The sequence below is a fragment of the Arachis stenosperma genome, chromosome 2 (assembly GCF_014773155.1).
Source record: "Arachis stenosperma cultivar V10309 chromosome 2, arast.V10309.gnm1.PFL2, whole genome shotgun sequence".
In the NCBI taxonomy this organism is placed as follows: domain Eukaryota; kingdom Viridiplantae; phylum Streptophyta; class Magnoliopsida; order Fabales; family Fabaceae; genus Arachis; species Arachis stenosperma.
This window is the reverse complement of record NC_080378.1, coordinates 109,671,515-109,689,952: the sequence shown is the minus strand read 5'-3', so window position 1 is coordinate 109,689,952 and position 18,438 is coordinate 109,671,515. Positions and strand designations below refer to the sequence as shown.

At 40.8% G+C, this 18,438-nt stretch overlaps 1 non-coding gene across 1 annotated transcript; it reads left to right on the top strand.

Moving 5' to 3' along the window:
* The first annotated feature begins 2,778 nt into the window (after window positions 1-2,778).
* LOC130963840 (small nucleolar RNA R71) lies at window positions 2,779-2,886 on the top strand. Its single transcript, XR_009079958.1, has one exon. It is a non-coding gene; the product is annotated as a small nucleolar RNA R71 (small nucleolar RNA).
* The last annotated feature ends 15,552 nt before the right edge of the window (window positions 2,887-18,438 follow it).

Genomic DNA, 18,438 nt, shown 5'->3' with positions numbered 1-18,438 from the left:
TGATCCATGCATTGGCATAGAACTCTTGAACCATCAAGATTCCAACTTGTTGAATGGGGTTGGTAAGTACTTCCAACCTCTTTTTGGATCTCATGGCGGATCTCCGGATATTCACCCTTTTTGAGTGAAAAGGGACCTCGGGGATCACCTTCTTCAAGGCCACAACTTCATAGAAGTGGTCTTGATGCACCCTTGAGATGAACCTATCCATCTCCCATGACTCGGAGGTGGAAGCTTTTGCCTTCCCTTTCCTCTTCTAGAGGTTTTCTCCGGCCTTAGATGCCATAATGGTTATGGAAAGAAAAAAGCAATGCTTTACCACACCAAACTTAAAGGTTTGCTCGTCCTCGAGCAAAAGAAGAAAGAAGAGAGGAGAAAAGAATGAAGAAGAAGGGAAAGGCTTAGTGTATTCGGCCAAGGGGGAAGAAGTGGTGTTTTGGTTGTGTGAAAATGAAAGAGTGAAGAAGGGTATTTATAGGAGAGAGGGGAGATGGGGTTCGGCCATATTGGGGGGTTTGGGAGGAAAGTGGTTTGAATTTGAAGGGTGAGGTTGGTGGGGTTTTATGAAGGAGGAATGTGAGTGGTGAAGAGAAAGATTGGATTTGATAGGTGAAGGGGTTTTTGGGGAAGAGGTATTGAGGTGATTGGTAAATGAGGGAAGAAGAGAGAGAGTGGTGGTGGGGTTGGTGGGGATCCTGTGGGGTCCACAATCCTGTGTGTCAAGGAAAAGTCATCCCTGCACCAATGTTGCTCAAAATCACGTTTTGAGCCATTTTCTGGCGTAAACGCCGGGCTGGTGCCCATTCCTGGCATTTAACGCCAGGTTCTTGCCCTTTTCTGGCGTTTAACGCCAGTCTGGTGCCCCTTTCTGGCGTTAAACGCCCAACTGCTAGGCTTACTGGCGTTTGAACGCCAGCAGCTTCTTCCTCCAGGGTGTGCTGTTTTTCTTCCTGTTTTTCATTTTGTTTTTGCTTTTTCAATGGATTTTGTGACTTCTTATGATCATCAACCTACAAAAAACATAAAATAACAAAAGAAACTATATAAATTATAATCATTGGGTTGCCTCCCAACAAGCGCTTCTTTAATGTCAGTAGCTTGACAGAGGGCTCTCATGGAGCCTCACAGATACTCAGAGCAATGTTGGAACCTCCCAACACCAAACTTAGAGTTTGAATGTGGGGGTTCAACACCAAACTTAGAGTTTGGTTGCGGCCTCCCAACACCAAACTTAGAGTTGACTGTGAGGCTCTTTTTGACTCTGATTTGAGAGAAGCTTTTCATGCTTCCTCTCCATGGTGATAGGGATATCATTGAGCCTTAAACACAAAGGATTCTTCATTCACTTGAATGATCAATTCACCTCTATCAACATCAATCACACCTTTGCTGTGGCTAGAAGGGTCTGCCAAGGATGATGGTTTCATCCATGCACTTCCCAGTCTCTAGGACTATGAAATCAGTAGGATGTAATGGTCTTCAATCTTAACCAAAACATTCTCTACAAGTCCTGAGCTTGTTTCCTTGAGTTGTCTGCATCTCTAATGAGATTCTGCAGCTTGTACCTCAAAGATTCTTAGCTTCTCCATTACTGAGAGAGGCATGAGGTTTACACTTGACCCTAAGTCACACAGAGCCTTCTTGAAGGTCATGGTGCCTATAGTACAAGGTATGGAAAACTTCCCAGGATCTTGTCTCTTTTGAGGTAATTTCTGCCTAGACAAGTCATCCAGTTCTTTGGTGAGCAAAGGAGGTTCATCCTCCCAAGTCTCATTTCCAAATAACTTGTCATTTAGCTTCATGATTTCTCCAAGGTATTTAGCAACTTGCTCTTCAGTGACATACTCATCCCTCTTCAGAGGAAGAATACTCATCAGAGCTCAAAGGCAGAAGTAAGTCCAATGGAATCTCTATGATCTCATTTTGAGTCCCAGATTCCCATGGTTCCTCATTGGGGAACTCATTGGAGGCTAGTGCACGCCCATTGAGGTCTTCCTCAGTGGCGTTCACTGCCTCTCCATCCTCTCCAAATTCGGCCATGTTTATGGCTTTGCACTCTCCTTTTGGATTTTCTTCTGTGTTGCTTGGGAGAGTACTTGGAGGGAGTTCAGTAACTTTCTTGCTCAGCTGTCCCACTTGTCCTTCCAAATTTCTAATGGAGGACCTTGTTTCATTCATGAAACTTTGAGTGGTTTTAATTAGATCAGAGACCATGGTTGCTAAGTCAGAGGGGTTCTGCTTAGGATTCTCTGTCTGTTGCTGAGAAGATGATGAAAAGGTTGCCATTGTTAAACCTTTTCTTCCACCATTATTATGAAACCTTGTTGAGGTCTCTCTTGATTCTTCCATGAGAGATTTGGGTGATTTCTCCATGAAGAATTATAGGTGTTACCATAGGGTTCTCCTAGGTAATTCACCTCTTCCATTGAAGGGTTCTCAGGATCATAAGCTTCTTCCTCAGATGAAGCCTCCTTGGTACTGCTTGTGCATTCTGCATTCCAGACAGACTTTGAGAATCAAATTGACTTGTTGAGTCAATATTTTATTCTGAGCCAAAATAGCGTTCAATGTCAATCTCAAGAACTCCCTTTCTTCTGACTCCATTGTTCACATTCCTTTCAGAGTGTACATGAATTGGTTATTTGCAACCATCTCAATTAGCTCTTGAGCCTCTGTAGGCGTCTTCTTCAGATGAAGAGATCCTCCGCAGAGCTATCCAAGGACATCTTAGATAGTTCAGAGACCATCATAGAAAATACCTATGATGCTCCATTCAGAAAGCATGTCAGAAGGACATTTTCTGATCAATTGTTTGTATCTTTCCCAAGCTTCATAGAGGGACTCTCCATCCTTCTGTCTGAAGGTTTGGACTTCCACTCTAAGCTTACTCCATCTTTGTGGTGGAAAGAACTTTGCCAAGAAGGCATTGACTAGCTTTTCCCAAGAGTCCAGGCTTTCTTTAGGTTGAGAGTCCAACCATATCTAGCTCTGTCTCTTACAGCAAAAGGGAATAGCATCAGTCTATAGACCTCAGGGTCTACCCCATTAGTCTTGACTGTGTCACAGATTTGCAAGAATTCACTAAGAACTGATGAGGATCTTCCATAGGAATCCATGGAACTTGCAATTCTGTTGCATTAGAAAACTAATTGAGGCTTAAGCTCAAGTGTTTGCTCCAATGGCAGGGATAGAGATGCTTCTCCCATAGAATCAGGAGTAGGTGCAGTAAGTCACCCAGCACCTTCCTTGCATTGTTTTGCATTATTGTTGTTTTCGGCTGCCATGTCTTCTTTGAAGAATTCGGTCAGGTCCTCTAAAGAGAGTTGTGCTTTGGCTTCTCTTAGCTTTCTCTTTAAGGTCCTTTCGGGTTCAGGGTCAGCTTCAACCAGAATGCCTTTGTCTCTGCTCCTGCTCATATGAAAGAGAAGAGAACAAGAAAATGTGGAGTCCTCTATGTCACAGTATAGAGATTCCTTGAGGTGTCAGAGGAAAAGAGAAATAGAAAAGAAGGAGAAGAAGAATTTGAACTTTACTTAGATAAGGTTCGAATTGTGCATTGAGAAGGAGTGGTACTCCATAAATAGAAGGATGTGAGAAGGAGGGAAGTAATTGTTCGAAAATTAATTAAAATATTTTGAAAACATTTTTGAAAAACACTAATTGATTTTCGAAATAAAAGTGGAGAAGAATCAAGTGATTTTTGAAAAGATTTTTAAATTAGAAATCAAAAAGATTTGATTGAAAACTATTTTGAAAAAGATGTAGTTAAGGAGATATGATTGGTTTTAAAAAAATGTGATTGAAAAGATATGATTTGAAAACAATTTTAAAAAAAAAAGATTTGATTTGAAAACAATTTTAAAAGATTTGATTTTGAAAGTTATGTCTTGCCTAACAAGAAAGATATGATTCAACATTTAAGCCTTTCTCAACAAAAGGCAATATACTAGAGATGTTCAAAATCATTAATTGTTAGTAAGTATCTTTGAAAAAGGAAAGAATTGATTTTGAAAACATTTGATTGAAAAGATATGATTTGAAAAAGATTTGATTTTGAAAAACTTTGAAAACTTGAAAAAAATTGATTTGAAAACAAAATCTTCCCCCTAGCACCATCCTGGCGTTAACGCCCAGAATGGTATCCATTCTGGCGTTTAACTCCCAAAATGCACCCTTTTTGGGCGTTAAACGCCAACCAGGTACCCTGGCTGGCGTTTAAACGCCAGTCTGCCTTCTTCACTGGGCATTTTCGAATGCTCAGCTTTTTCTATATAATTCCTCTGCAGTATGTTCTGAATCTTCAATTCTTTGTATTATTGACTTGAAAAGACACAAATTAAAAATATTTTTGGATTTTTAATAATCAAGATGCAACAAGAATCAAACAACAATGCATGCAAGACACCAAACTTAGCAGTTTGTATACTACTGACACTATATGAGACACATAAACACTCAAGTCAAGAGAATTCAAAGATCAGAGTAAGAAATCATCAAGAATTACTTGAAGATCCTTGAGACACATGAATGAATGTATGCAATTGACACCAAACTTAAGATGAAACACTAGACTCAAGCAGGAAACATCAAATATTTTTTGGTTTTTATGATTTTGTGAAAAATTTTTTTTTTTGATTTTCGAAAATTAAGTGGAAAAAGATATCAAAATTCTTAATGAGAATTCCAGGAATCAGTGCAATGCTAGTCTAAGACTCCGGTCCAGGAATTAGACATGGCTTCACAGCCAGCCAAGCTTTCAAAGAAAGCTTCGGTCCAAAACACTAGACATGGCCAAAGGCCAGCCAAGCCTTAGCAGATCACTGCTCCAAAAGCAAGATCAACAAGCTCTTGTGATGATAAGTTGAAACCTCGGTCCAATGAAATTAGACATGGCTTTACAGCCAGCCAGATTTCAGCAAATCATCATGAAACTCTAGAATTCATCTTCAAGAATTTCGAAAAATAATGCCTAATCTAAGCAACAAGATGAACCGTCAGTTGTCCATACACAAGAACAATCCCCGGCAACGGCGCCAAAACTTGGTGCACGAAATTGTGATCAATAAAACACAAACAATCCCTAGTAATGGCTCCAAGGACTTGGTGCTCAATACCATGGCATAAACACAACTTCGCACAACTAACCAGCAAGTGCACTGGGTCGTCCAAGTAATAAACCTTACGCGAGTAAGGGTCGATCCCACGGAGATTGGTGGTATGAAGCAAGCTATGGTCACCTTGTAAATCTCAGTCAGGCAGACTCAATGGGTATAGTGATGAACGAAAATAACATAAAAGATAAAGATAGAGATACTTATGTATATCATTGGCGAGAGCTTCAGATAAGCGAATGAAGATGCCTTCCCTTCTGTCTCTCTGCTTTCCTACTGCCTTCATCCAATCCTTCCTACTCCTTTCCATGGCAAGCTCGTGTAGGGTTTCACCATTGTCAGTGGCTACCTCCCATCCTCTCAGTGAAAGCGATTGCATATGCCCCTGTCACGGTCATAGCGGAATTCATCTGTCGGTTCTCAATCAGGCCGGAATAGAATCCAGTGATTCTTTTGCGTCTGTCACTAACGCCCCGCCCTCAGGGTTTGAAGCACGTCACAGTCATCAATCATTGAATCCTACTCAGAATACCACAGACAAGGTTTAGACCTTCCGGATTCTCTGAATGCCGCCATCAGGTCCTGCCTATACCACGAAGACTCTGATCTCACGGAATGGTTGGCTCGTTTGTCAGGCGAGCACTCGGTTGTCAGGCGATCAACCATGCATCATGCAATCAGAAATCCAAGAGATATTCACTAAGCCTCAAATGCTTGTAGAACAAGAATGGTTGTCAGTCACCTTATTCATAGGTGAGAATGATGATGAGTGTCACGGATCATCACATTCATCAAGTTGAAGAACAAGTGATATCTTGGTAAAAGAACAAGCGGAATTGAATGGAAGAACAATAGGAATTGCATTAATACTCGAGGTACAGCAGAGCTCCACACCTTAATCTATGGTGTGTAGAAACTCCACCGTTGAAAATACATAAGAACAAGGTCTAGGCATGGCCGAATGGCCAGCCTCCCAGAGTGAGTTCAATCATCAAACATGATCAAAAGACTCTCTATCGATCCGAAGATCTCCCTAATACAATAGTAAAAGGTCCTACTTATAGAAAACTAGTAGCCTAAGGTGTACAAAGATGAGTAAATGACATAAAATCCACTTCCGGGCCCACTTGGTGTGTGCTTGGGCTGAGCAATGAAGCATTTTCGTGTAGAGACTTCTCTTGGAGTTAAACGCCAGCTTTTATGCCAGTTTGGGCGTTTAACTCCCAATCAGGTGCCAGTTCCGGCGTTTAACGCTGGAATTTCTGTAGGTGACTTGAACGCCGGTTTGGGCCATCAAATCTTGGGCAAAGTATGGACTATCATATTTGCTGGAAAGCCCAGGATGTCTACTTTCCAACGCCGTTGAGAGCGCGCCAATTGGGCTTCTTTAGCTCCAGAAAATCTACTTCGAGTGCAGGGAGGTCAGAATCCAACAGCATCTGCAGTCCTTTTCAGTCTCTGAATCAGATTTTTGCTCAGGTCCCTCAATTTCAGCCAGAAAATACCTGAAATCACAGAAAAACACACAAACTCATAGTAAAGTCCAGAAAAGTGAATTTTAACTAAAAACTAATAAAAATATACTAAGAACTCAACTAAAACTACTAAAAACATACTAAAAACAATGCCAAAAAGCGTACAAATTATCCGCTCATCACTTGGCGTCACCCTCCAATAGGATCTTGTGCATGCATCTGGCTGGGCTAATGCCCTTAAGATCACTGATGGACCACCCAAGAGTTGTCTTGTGTGTCCTTAGCACTTGAATTAGTGCTTCCTCTTCTTGTGGCTCTAAAGTAGAGCTTATGATCATAGGAAAGGTATCACCTTCTCCTAGAAATGCGTATTTCAGGGATGGTGGTAATGGTTTGAGCTCGGGTTTAGGAGGTTTCTCCTCTTCTTGAAGGATTTTCAGAGGTTCTATTATTTTCTCTGATTCCTCCAAATCAGGCTGAACATCTTTAAAGATGTCCTCTAGCTCTGATTCGAGACTTTCAGTCATGTTGACCTCTCTTACCAAAGAGTCAATAAGATCAACACTCATGCAGTCATTTGGGGTGTCTGGATGTTGCATAGCTTTGACAACATTCAACTTGAACTCCTCCTCATTGACTCTCAAGGTTATTTCCCCTTTTTGGACGTCAATGAGGGTTCGGCCAGTTGCTAGGAAAGGTCTTCCTGGAATGAGAGTTGCACTCTTGTGCTCCTCCATTTCCAGTACCACAAAGTCAGTAAGAAAGGCAAATAGCCCAACCTTGACAATCATGTCTTCAATCACGCCTGATGGGTATTACTGGAGCCATCAGCAAGTTGAAGACATATCCTGGTTGGTTTGATTTCTTCAGCCAAACCAAGCTTTCTGATAGTAGATGCAGGTATTAGGTTGATACTTGCCCCAAGATCACATAAAGCTTGCTTGGTACAAGTACCCTCTAATGTGCATGGTATCATAAAGCTCCCAAGATCTTTAAGCTTCTCAGGTAAGCTTTTTAGAATGACTGCACTGCATTCTTCAGTGAGGTAGACTTTTTCAGTTTCCCTCCAATCCTTCTTATGACTTAAGATCTCTTTCATGAACTTAGCATAAGAAGGTATTTGCTCAAGTGCTTCTGCAAACGGAATCTTTATTTCAAGAGTCCTGAGATAGTCTGCAAAGCAGGCAAATTGCTTATCATGTTCCGCTTGGCGGAGTTTTTGAGGATAAGGCATTTTGGCTTTGTATTCCTCAACCTTAGTTGCTGCAGGTTTATTACCTACAGAAGTGGGTTGGGAAGCCTTTTTAGAAGGGTTGTTATCAGCACTTATATATGTCTGATCCCCCACTAGCATTTGAATGCCAGGCGTGGAAGCTGGAGTGGCGTTAGACGCCAGCTCCTTACCTGTTTCTGGCGTCTGAACGCCAGAACTATGCTCCCTTTGGGTGTTCAACGCCAAATCATTGCTTGTTTTTGGCGTTGAACACCAGGAATGAGCATGGTTTGGGCGTTCAGCGCCAGCATTATTCCTCTCTGGGCTCTACTTGTCCTCAGAGGGATTTTGAGTAGCCATTTGTTCATTTCTTGGCTTCCTGCTATTTTGAAGTGAGGTATTTAATGTTTTCCCACTTCTTAATTGCACTGCTTGGCATTCTTCTGTTATTTGTTTTGACAGTTGCTTTTTTGTTTGCTTTAACTGTACTTCCATATTCCTGTTATCCATTCTTGTTTCTTGTAGTATTTCCTTGAATTCGGCTAGCTACTGAGCTAGAAAATCCAGCTGCTGATTGAATTCATTAGCCTGATCTACAGGACTGAGTTCAGCAGTTACTGTATTAGCTTCTTCTTTCATGGAAGATTCACTGCTTAGGTACAGATACTGATTTTTGGCAACTGTATCAATAAGCTCTTGAGCTTCTTCAATTGTTTTTCTCATATGTATAGATCCACCAGCTGAGTGATCTAGAGAAATCTGAGCTTTTTCTGTAAGTCCATAGTAGAAGATGTCTAATTGCACCCACTCTGAGAACATTTCAGAGGGACATTTTCTTAGCATCTATCTGTATCTCTCCCAGGCATCATAAAGGGATTCATTATCTCCTTGTTTGAAGCCTTGGATGCTTAGCCGTAGCTGTGTTATCCGTTTTGGAGGAAAATAGTGATTCAGGAATTTTTCTGACAGCTGTTTCCATGTCCTTATGCTGTTCTTAGGTTGGTTATTTAACCACCTCTTAGCTTGATCTTTTACAGCAAATGGAAATAGTAATAATCTGTAGACATTCTGATCTACTTCTTTATCATGTACTGTGTCAGCAATTTGTAAAAATTGTGCCAGAAACTCTGTAGGTTCTTCATGTGGAAGACCGGAATACTGGCAGCTTTGCTGCACCATGATAATGAGCTGAGGATTCAACTCAAAGCTACTAACTCCCAATGGAGGGTATACATATACTACTCCCATATGAAGCAGTAGTGGGGTTAGCATATGACCCCAGAGTCCTCCTGGACTGTTCATTTCCACTTAATTCCATGATAGAACAAGGGAGATGATATGTATGTTGATATTATTTATTTTATAAAAAATTAATTTATAAAATAAAAATAAAAATAAAATAAATAAAAAAATGAAATAAAATAAAATAAAATAAAATAAAATAAAATAAAATAAAATAAAAAAAACGAAAAAAATAAACTAAGGAAAGAAAATTAAAATTTAAAATTTTGAAAACTTTTTTGAAGATTTTTGAAAATTTGAGGAGAGAAAAAGTGGTTAAGATATTTTTGAAAAAGATAAATTTTTTTTGAATTTTGAATTTTATGATGAAAGAGGAAAACACATAAAAGACACAAGTCTTAAAATTTTTAGATCTAATGCTCCTTATTTTCGAAATTTTGGAGGGAAAACACCAAGGAACACCAAACTTAAAAATTTTAAGATCAAAACATAAGAAAGACTCAAGAACACCTTGAAGATTCACAAGAACACCAAGAACAAAAGAAAGAACACCAAACTTAAAATTTTTAGAAAACCAAGATAAATTTTAGAAAATTAAAGAAAGATCAATAAGAAAACACCAAACTTAAAGTTTGGCACAAGATTAAAATCAAAGAAAAATTATTTTTGAAAAAGATTTTAAAGAAGATACCCAATTATCAAGAACAACTACTAAAGCTCCAACAAATTGGGCAGTACTTCAATGTTGATTTTAAAAAAAATTTCAAGTGCATACAAAATATGCAATTGACACCAAACTTAGAACAAGACACTAAACTCACGAAAAAGATTAAAATAGATAAAGAAAATTAATATTTTTTGAAAAATTTTTTAAAAAAAAAGAAATTATCCTATCAGAATTTAATGACCCTATAACAACAAAAATAAATTATTCCTAATCTAAGAAATAAAATAAGCCTTCAATGGTTCAAACTCAACAATCCCCGGCAACGGCTCCAAAAACTTGGTGCACAAATTTGCAATCCGTACAACTAACCAGCAAGTGCACTGGGTCGTCCAAGTAATACCTTACGTGAGTAAGGGTCGATCCCACGGAGATTATTGGTTTGAAGCAATCTATGTTTATTTTATTAATCTTAGTCAGGATGTCAATAATGTTATTTGGATTTAATTGTAAGAAGTAAAAGTGTTTGGAATAAGTAATTGTTACTTTATTAATGAAGAACATGCTGAAGTTTTGGAGATGCTTTGTCCTTGAACTTCAACTCTTCCTTGAAATCCTTTTCCACACGCAAGACTCCTTTCATGGCAAGCTGTATGTAGGGTGTCACCATTGTCAGTGGCTACCTCCCATCCTCTCAGTGAAAACGGTCCAGATGCTCTGTCACAGCACGGCTAATCAGCTGTTGGTTCTCGATCATGTTGGAATAGGATCCATTGATCCTTTTGCGTTTGTCATCACGCCCAGCAATCGCGAGTTTGAAGCTCGTCACAGCCATTCAATCCTTGAATCCTACTCGGAATACCACAGACAAGGTTTAGACTTTCCGGATCCTCAAGAGTGGCCGCCATCAATTCTAGCTTATACCACGAAGATTCTGATTAAGGAATCTAAGAGAAGCTCATTCAATCTGATGTAGAACGGAGGTGGTTGTCAGGCACATGTTCATGGATCTGAGGAAGGTGATGAGTGTCACGGATCATCACCTTCTTCATGTTTAAGCGCGAATGAACATCTTAGATAGGAACAAGCGTGTTTAAATGGAAAACAAAGGTAATTGTATTAATTCATCGTGTAATACCCGGTCTAACCGAAATTTAATTAAATAATAAGTTAAGGAGGAGAGAATATGGTTGGAAGATTTGGCAATTAGAATTTGATGATTTAAATATGATATTTGGATTCAGTGAATTTTTCCGAGTCGGAAGACATAGTTTTCTGCGTAAAAGAGCGCAGTGAAATTTTGACCGGCAGTACCGGCTGAGACCTGTCAGGTACTGCAGCCGAGAAAATTGATTATGAGTAAATAATATTAAGAAATGAGGAATTATGATTAGGGGAGGTAGAAATATTTAAAGTGCGACTTGGAGCGCTAATCTTAAAGGTTTTGGCCCAAAATTGGGCCAACGGACAAAAATAAGTGAACCGGGCCTAAGTGGGCCCAAGACCCAACATATATAAACATTAGTTATGAGCATTTCAGCTCATTTTACCCTAAAAAGAAGGGTTGGGGCGCTGAATTAAGGAGAGAAGAGAAGAGAGAAAACCTAACTCTCTTTGATCTTCAAACCACCATAACTTGAGCTACGGAGCTCCGATTGACGAGCCGTTTGCGGCCACGCGTCGCTCTTCTCATCCTCTACATTTCTATCTAAGTTTTGTGGTGAGTATTCCATTCATCTCTGCCCAGTTTTCGAAATTCTCCTCTGTTACACGTTTTTGGGTAGTTAGTGTTGAAATCTTATGATTTTGGGTGTTTAGGGATACTCCAACATGGATTCCAAGTGGGTTCTATCCCTACTTCATATGGGCTGAGGTAAGAAGTGCTCAAACCCTTGTGATTTGTGATTTTTACGAGCCCTAGGTTGATGTATGTATGTGATATTGGTTATGTTAGTGTATTTGATGATCTTGGTGCACAATTGGGAGATTGGTGTTGCTTGAGGAACTTTGGTGAGGCTTGGGGCTAAGGTTGGTGGAGAATTCCAAAGAAGAGACTCAATTGATTTGGCTACAAGAGGTACGGTTTAAGTTTCATTTAAGTACCGTGTGGTGTGATGAGAATTCCTAGGCTAGATGCCCCTAGGATTAAGTTTGGATTGTGTAAATGGTTGATGCTAATATGCATAGTTGGTATGTAATGTGAATTGATGATTGGGTTGAGAATTGTGTGGCCTTGTATGCTTGGTGTATTGAAAATTTGATGTATTGGGTAATGAGTATTAATTTGTGGTTTATGCATTTAAATTGTGAAATTGGGCCGGAGGCCGTAAATTTTGGGCCGGAGGCCGGAAAGAGGTAAGGGAGGTAAGTTGATATGTGCATTGTATGATGACACAAGTGATTGGATGAATTTCATATAATGAATATGCGAATGATTGGGTTGATTGTTGAATAATAAGGTTTGAGGAGTTGAAGGGTGAAATTATGTAGATGAAGTATGTTTGGTTTTGGGTTGAGAAATATTATGTGGTCATATATGTGATTATGATTATTGATGTCTTGATGGTATGATGATGCATGAGAGGTATATATATTGTGATATATGCTTGAGGAATGATTAAGGTTGATTTGTGGGTGAAACCACGTGATAGTGATTATGATATTGATTATGTATAATGATGGTTGATTGGAGATAGTATCGTTGGAAATTGAGATGAGGAAGGATGTATGACATGTTGATATATTTGTAATTTAGCCATTTGCTTGAAATGGGTAAAGATGGTTATATGATGGTTTTGTGATTCGTGGTAAAGTGTTAATGTATGAGTTGAGGAGGCTTGATATTGATTTTGGTATATTTTGATTGGTTTCAAAAAGGGTTGAAATTGGCATGTTTTGGTTGATTTTGAAAGGAGTTGAAAATGGCACTTTGTGGTTTTATATGAAAAACATGGTTTTTGGGCATACTTTCACGGGACATAACTTGGACTACGGATCTTTGTTTTGTGCCAAATCTATTTAGAAATGAAATTGGATCCGGGATGTCCATGCCGTTCGAAGAACGGGTGAAAAACGATTTAAAATGAGAAAGTTATGTCCGTCGGAAGATTGGGGGTTGAATCTATGAATTCTGCAGCTTTTAACTTAGAAAATTTTTTAGCAGAATGACCCTCCACGCGTAGGCGCACTTGGCGCGTACGCGTCGTTCTTCGAGAAGGCACCATCCACACGTGCGCGTGGTGTGCGCGTGCGCGTCGATGCGCTGCACCCAATGCCCAGCCATTTTCCCGAGAGTTGTGCCAGAGTTGTGCCAGTTTTGTGCCTGGGGCGCAAATACACCCACGCGTACGCGTGGCTGACGCGTACGCGTCGTCTGGCTGTGTTTCAATCCACGCGTCCGCGTGTTTGACGCATACGCGTCGATGAGCTTTGTGGCCATCCACGCGTGCGCGTGGAGTACGCGTACGCGTGGCCCTGTTTTCATCCCAAAGTTGATTTTTGAGTATTAAAATCCAAATCTCATACTTCTAAGCCTCCGATCTCACCCCCTTGTGTATTAAATCATTATGATATGCCTAGCAATGAGAAAGGAGCTAGGGGATGTGGTAACTTGCGAGTGAAGCAAGGGAAAAAGTTATGATCAATGATGATGAACGATGATTATATGAGATATGGAGGATGACGGTGGGAGTACCGTGTATGCCATGAGCCGAAGGGCTATATTTATTGATAAATGGCTAGTTCTTGATTGGACCATGAGCCGGATGGCTGAGTTATTGCCGGGTCACGGCAAAGCCATTATTGATTATGGCTGAGGATAAATGCATATACGATTAATGAATGAATGTGTTAAATGGATAATAATGGAAAATGTTGAAATGTGATGTGTAACCCCGGGTAGTAGGCAGTGGCGTTGTCCACTTGCTCCGGGTATGAGACGGAAAAGGATGTTTATGATAAATGAGTTTAATTATGGAGTTTTGAATGAATGTATTTGTGATACCTGGGTAGTAGTAAGGGTTGTGGTTCGTCCCACTTGCTCCAGGTTAATGTTTGAGATTTGATAACAATGAGGATTGATAATATGAATTGAGATTGATTGAATATATGCTTGAGATACCTGGGCAGTAGCAAGGGTTGTGGTTCGTCCCGCTTGCTCCGGGTTAATGCTTAAGATACCTGGGCAGTAGCAAGGGTTGTGGTTCGTCCCACTTGCTCCAGGTCAGAGATTATGACGCCTGGGTAGTAGCGGCAGTAGTGGTGAATCCACTCGCTCCAGGTTGAGCTGTTAAACACCCGCCTGGGTAGTAGCCGCAGTAGTGGTTATTCCACTGGCTCTGGGTTGAGCGGGTGATGAGCGGATAATTTGTACGCTTTTTGGCATTGTTTTTAGTATGTTTTTAGTAGTTTTAGTTTAGTTTTTATTATATTTTTATTAGTTTTTAATTAAAATTCACTTTTCTGGACTTTACTATGAGTTTGTGTGTTTTTCTGTGATTTCAGGTATTTTCTGGCTGAAATTGAGGGATCTGAGCAAAAATCTGATTCAGAGACTGAAAAGGACTGCAGATGCTGTTGGATTCTGACCTCCCTGCACTCAAAGTGGATTTTCTGGAGCTACAGAAGCCCAATTGGCGCGCTCTCAACGGCGTTGGAAAGTAGACATCCTGGGCTTTCCAGCAATATATGATAGTCTATACTTTGCCCAAGATTTGATGGCCCAAACCGGCGTTCAAAGTCACCTACAGAAATCCCAGCGTTAAACGCCGGAACTGGCATAAAACATGGAGTTAAACGCCCAAACTGGCATGAAAGCTGGCGTTTAACTCCAGAAAACGTCTCTACACGAAAATGCTTCATTGCTCAGCCCAAGCACACACCAAGTGGGCCCGAAAGTGGATTTTTATGTCATTTACTCATCTTTGTACACCCTAGGCTACTAGTTCTCTATATATAGGACCTTTTACTATTGTATTTTCATCTTCGGATCGATAGAGAGTCTTTTGATCATGTTTTGATGATTGAACTCACCATGGGAGGCTGGCCATTCGGCCATGCCTAGACCTTGTTCTTATGTATTTTCAACGGTGGAGTTTCTACACACCATAGATTAAGGTGTGGAGCTCTGCTGTACCTCGAGTATTAATGCAATTACTATTGTTCTTCCATTCAATTCCGCTTGTTCTTTTACCAAGATATCACTTGTTCTTCAACTTGATGAATGTGATGATCCGTGACACTCATCATCATTCTCACCCATGAACAAGGTGACTGACAACCATTCTTGTTCTACAAGCATTTGAGGCTTAGTGAATATCTCTTGGATTCTTTAATCGGAATCTTCGTGGTATAGGCAGGACCTGATGGCGGCATTCAAGAGAATTCAGAAGGTCTAAACCTTGTCTGTGGTATTCTGAGTAGGATTCAATGATTGAATGACTGTGACGTGCTTCAAACCTGTAACCTACTGGGCGTTAGTGACAGACGCAAAAGAGGGATTCTATTCCGGTAAGGGAGGGAACCAAACCGGTGATTGGCAGTACTGTGACAGAGTGCGTGCATTAGCTTTCACTGCGAGGATGGGAGGTAGCCACTGACAACGGTGAAACCCTACACGAGCTTGCCATGGAAAGGAGTAAGAAGGATTGGAAGAAGACATTAGGAAAGCAGAGAGACGGAAGGGAAGGCATCTTCATTCGCTTATCTGAAGCTCTCCCCAATGATATACATAAGTATCTCTATCTTTATCTTTTATGTTATTTTCGTTCATCACCATTATACATTTGAGTCTGCCTGACTGAGATTTACAAGGTGACCATAGCTTGCTTCATACCACCAATCTCCGTGGGATCGACCCTTACTCGCGTAAGGTTTATTACTTGGACGACCCAGTGCACTTGCTGGTTAGTTGTGCGAAGTTGTGTTTATGCCATGGTAGTGAGCACCAAGTCCTTGGAGCCATTACTAGGGATTGTTTATGTTTTGAAAAGTATTGATCACAATTTCGTGCACCAGCGGGTAGTAGCAATGGGGTTGTAGCTCAAACTCACTTGCTCCGCGATGGGTGTTTCTGTCCATGGTTAGCTACCAGGACATGTCGGGTTGGCTATATAACCGACAGATGATATCATCAGCCATAGGGCAGGCATACATCATTTGCATATGCTTGAATTGTTTGGGTTTGCTTATTTGTTTTGGATTTCTATATCATATATGCTATGTTACCTGATTACGTGCTACTTGTTCTACTTGTACCTTATTTGTGTATTACTTTCCTATATTGCTTGTGTTTGTACAACTGAGAGATCCCTCATGTTGGTGTCGGTGGATGTTGAGGGCTGTTCTTGATGAGATAAATTGATAATGCAATTGCATGATGATGATGATTTTTGAATGAGATAATTTGAGCCCCTGGGTAGACGCAGTGATGTGATTTCACTAGCTCCAGGCGAGGGTATGATGTATTGATATAGAGTTGCTGGGGCAGAACAACTGGTGATGGTTTTGCTTATGATTCTGAGTCTGATTCGTGGAAGAATCAGCGAGTTGGGAAACATGTGTAACATGAACTAGATTTAGTATCCCCTTACAACAGTTGCCTATTCATGGATTAGTGAGAATCTAGGCTGGATACTTGGTGAAAAGGAGTTTAGGATGCTTAGTGAGTTTTTATTGCAGTGCATTGTATTTATTTGGCACTTTTACCGTACTGGGAACCCATGGGCCCGGGGTTCTCATTCCGTATATATCTCTTGTTTTTCAGATACAGGTTCAAGTGCTCAGAAGTGAGTTGCGGTTTGTCTGAGGGACGGCGAAGATATTTATTGTCTCTACTCTGTGTTTTGCTTAGAATCTCTCCACCTTTGTTTTGGAAAAGGTTATATTATGTGTTGAATTCTTTTGGAAATTGCCTATAGAGGCTCTTATGTTTCCTTTGGGAGAGATTAGGATGTACTGTTGTCAACTACTTTCATACTATACCCTAGCCGGCCTAAACTTCGCGGGTCGCGACTAGTGGCTATTTACTTATGTTATATATATCTATCTGTCATCTATCTCTTAATCTCCTTTATGCCTTGTCCGTGAATCGCTTTCGGCTTCACGTTTTATCTTTTCATTGTCGAAACGTGAGTGATACGTCATCGCGATTTTATTTCTACTCTTTTCAGGCTTCTCAATTAATATTCCTTTCGAAATTACCTATATTTATATATAAAAAAAAAATCCACCTGAGAGTCGTACCACCATAATATCATTGACTTATGACTCGAGCATAAGGATTTGAATATTAGGGTGTTACATTATGGTATCAGAGCAGTTCGTCCTCGTGAGCCTGAGGGATGGAACTGCTTATGCTTCAATGCATACTCTGAGTCTGTGCTTGTGCTAGTTAGGGTATCTAACTGATACATCTAGCATGAAGTCCATGAGTGTACCTTTGGTACTTTGAAGCACTATACTTCTGATATTGAGACTGATCAACTTGATATCGATTGTTTGGTGTGTATAGGAACCAGATGGCGCCTCGTGGACCCGGTCGGGGACGTGAGAGAGATCGTACTAGCACGCAGGAACCGGAAGTCAACCCGAATAACCCGGTAAACCTTATGGCGGCGTTGGAGAATATGGCTGCTGCTATGCAGGCCACTGCGGAGGCTCTTGGGCAACAGATAAACAATAATGGCAATAGTGGAAGTGTAGCTCAGGGCCCGATGACACTAGCAACTTTCTTAAAGGTTAATCCACCTAAGTTCAAGGGAACCACCGATCCGACTGAAGCTGATACTTGGTTTCAGGCCATGGAGCGAGCACTGCAAGCGCAGTTGGTGCCTGAAGAGCAACGTGTTGAATTTGCTACCTATCTGCTCACGGGAGAAGCATCGCATTGGTGGCAAGGGGCTCGACGTCTCCTACAACAGGGGAATGATCCTATCACTTGGGATACCTTCCAGGTGAAATTCTATAAGAAGTACTTTCCAAATTCCGCCAGGACAGCCAAGGAATTGGAGTTACTACAGTTGAAGCAAGGTGCTATGTCTGTATCTGAGTATACAGACAAATTTGAGGAGCTATTCAGGTTTTCCCGCATGTGTCAGGAAGCTCCAGGAGACTTCGAGGAATGGAAGTGTATTAAGTATGAGGGAGGACTTCGAAGTGAAATCCTGAGCTCCGTTGGACCGATGGAGATTAGGGTCTTCTCCGAACTTGTGAACAAGAGTCGTATTGCTGAAGAATGTGTGAGGAAGGCTGTTGAGGCGAAGAATGACCGTCGGGAGTCCCATCGCAGGGAGCACAATCAAGAATACCTAACAAGGGGTCAAGAGTTTAAGAGAAGAGGATACCCACAACATTTTTCTCAAAGGCGAAATGACTTTGCGACGAGTGAGGAGTCCCAAAGAAGCGGTAAGGGAAAACGGGCAGCGGCTGCTTCTGATGTTTCGAGCTGTCAGAGGTGTGGAAGTCATCACCCAAATAGGCCGTGCCGATTGGGGTTAGGTGTATGTTACAAGTGCGGGTTACCAGGGCATGTATCAAGAAATTGCCAACAAGGAGAGAGTCAGGATACGGGCCGATTGCGACAATAAGATTGAGGTAATTATTATCATCAAGCTTAAAGGACAGTGCATGATTTTATAATACCGCCTGTACAGTTAAACTGAGAATGTCGAGCTTAACATTAGACTGAGAAGCAAACCGGATGGTCCGAGTAAGGAATTGCCTTAATACAAATGG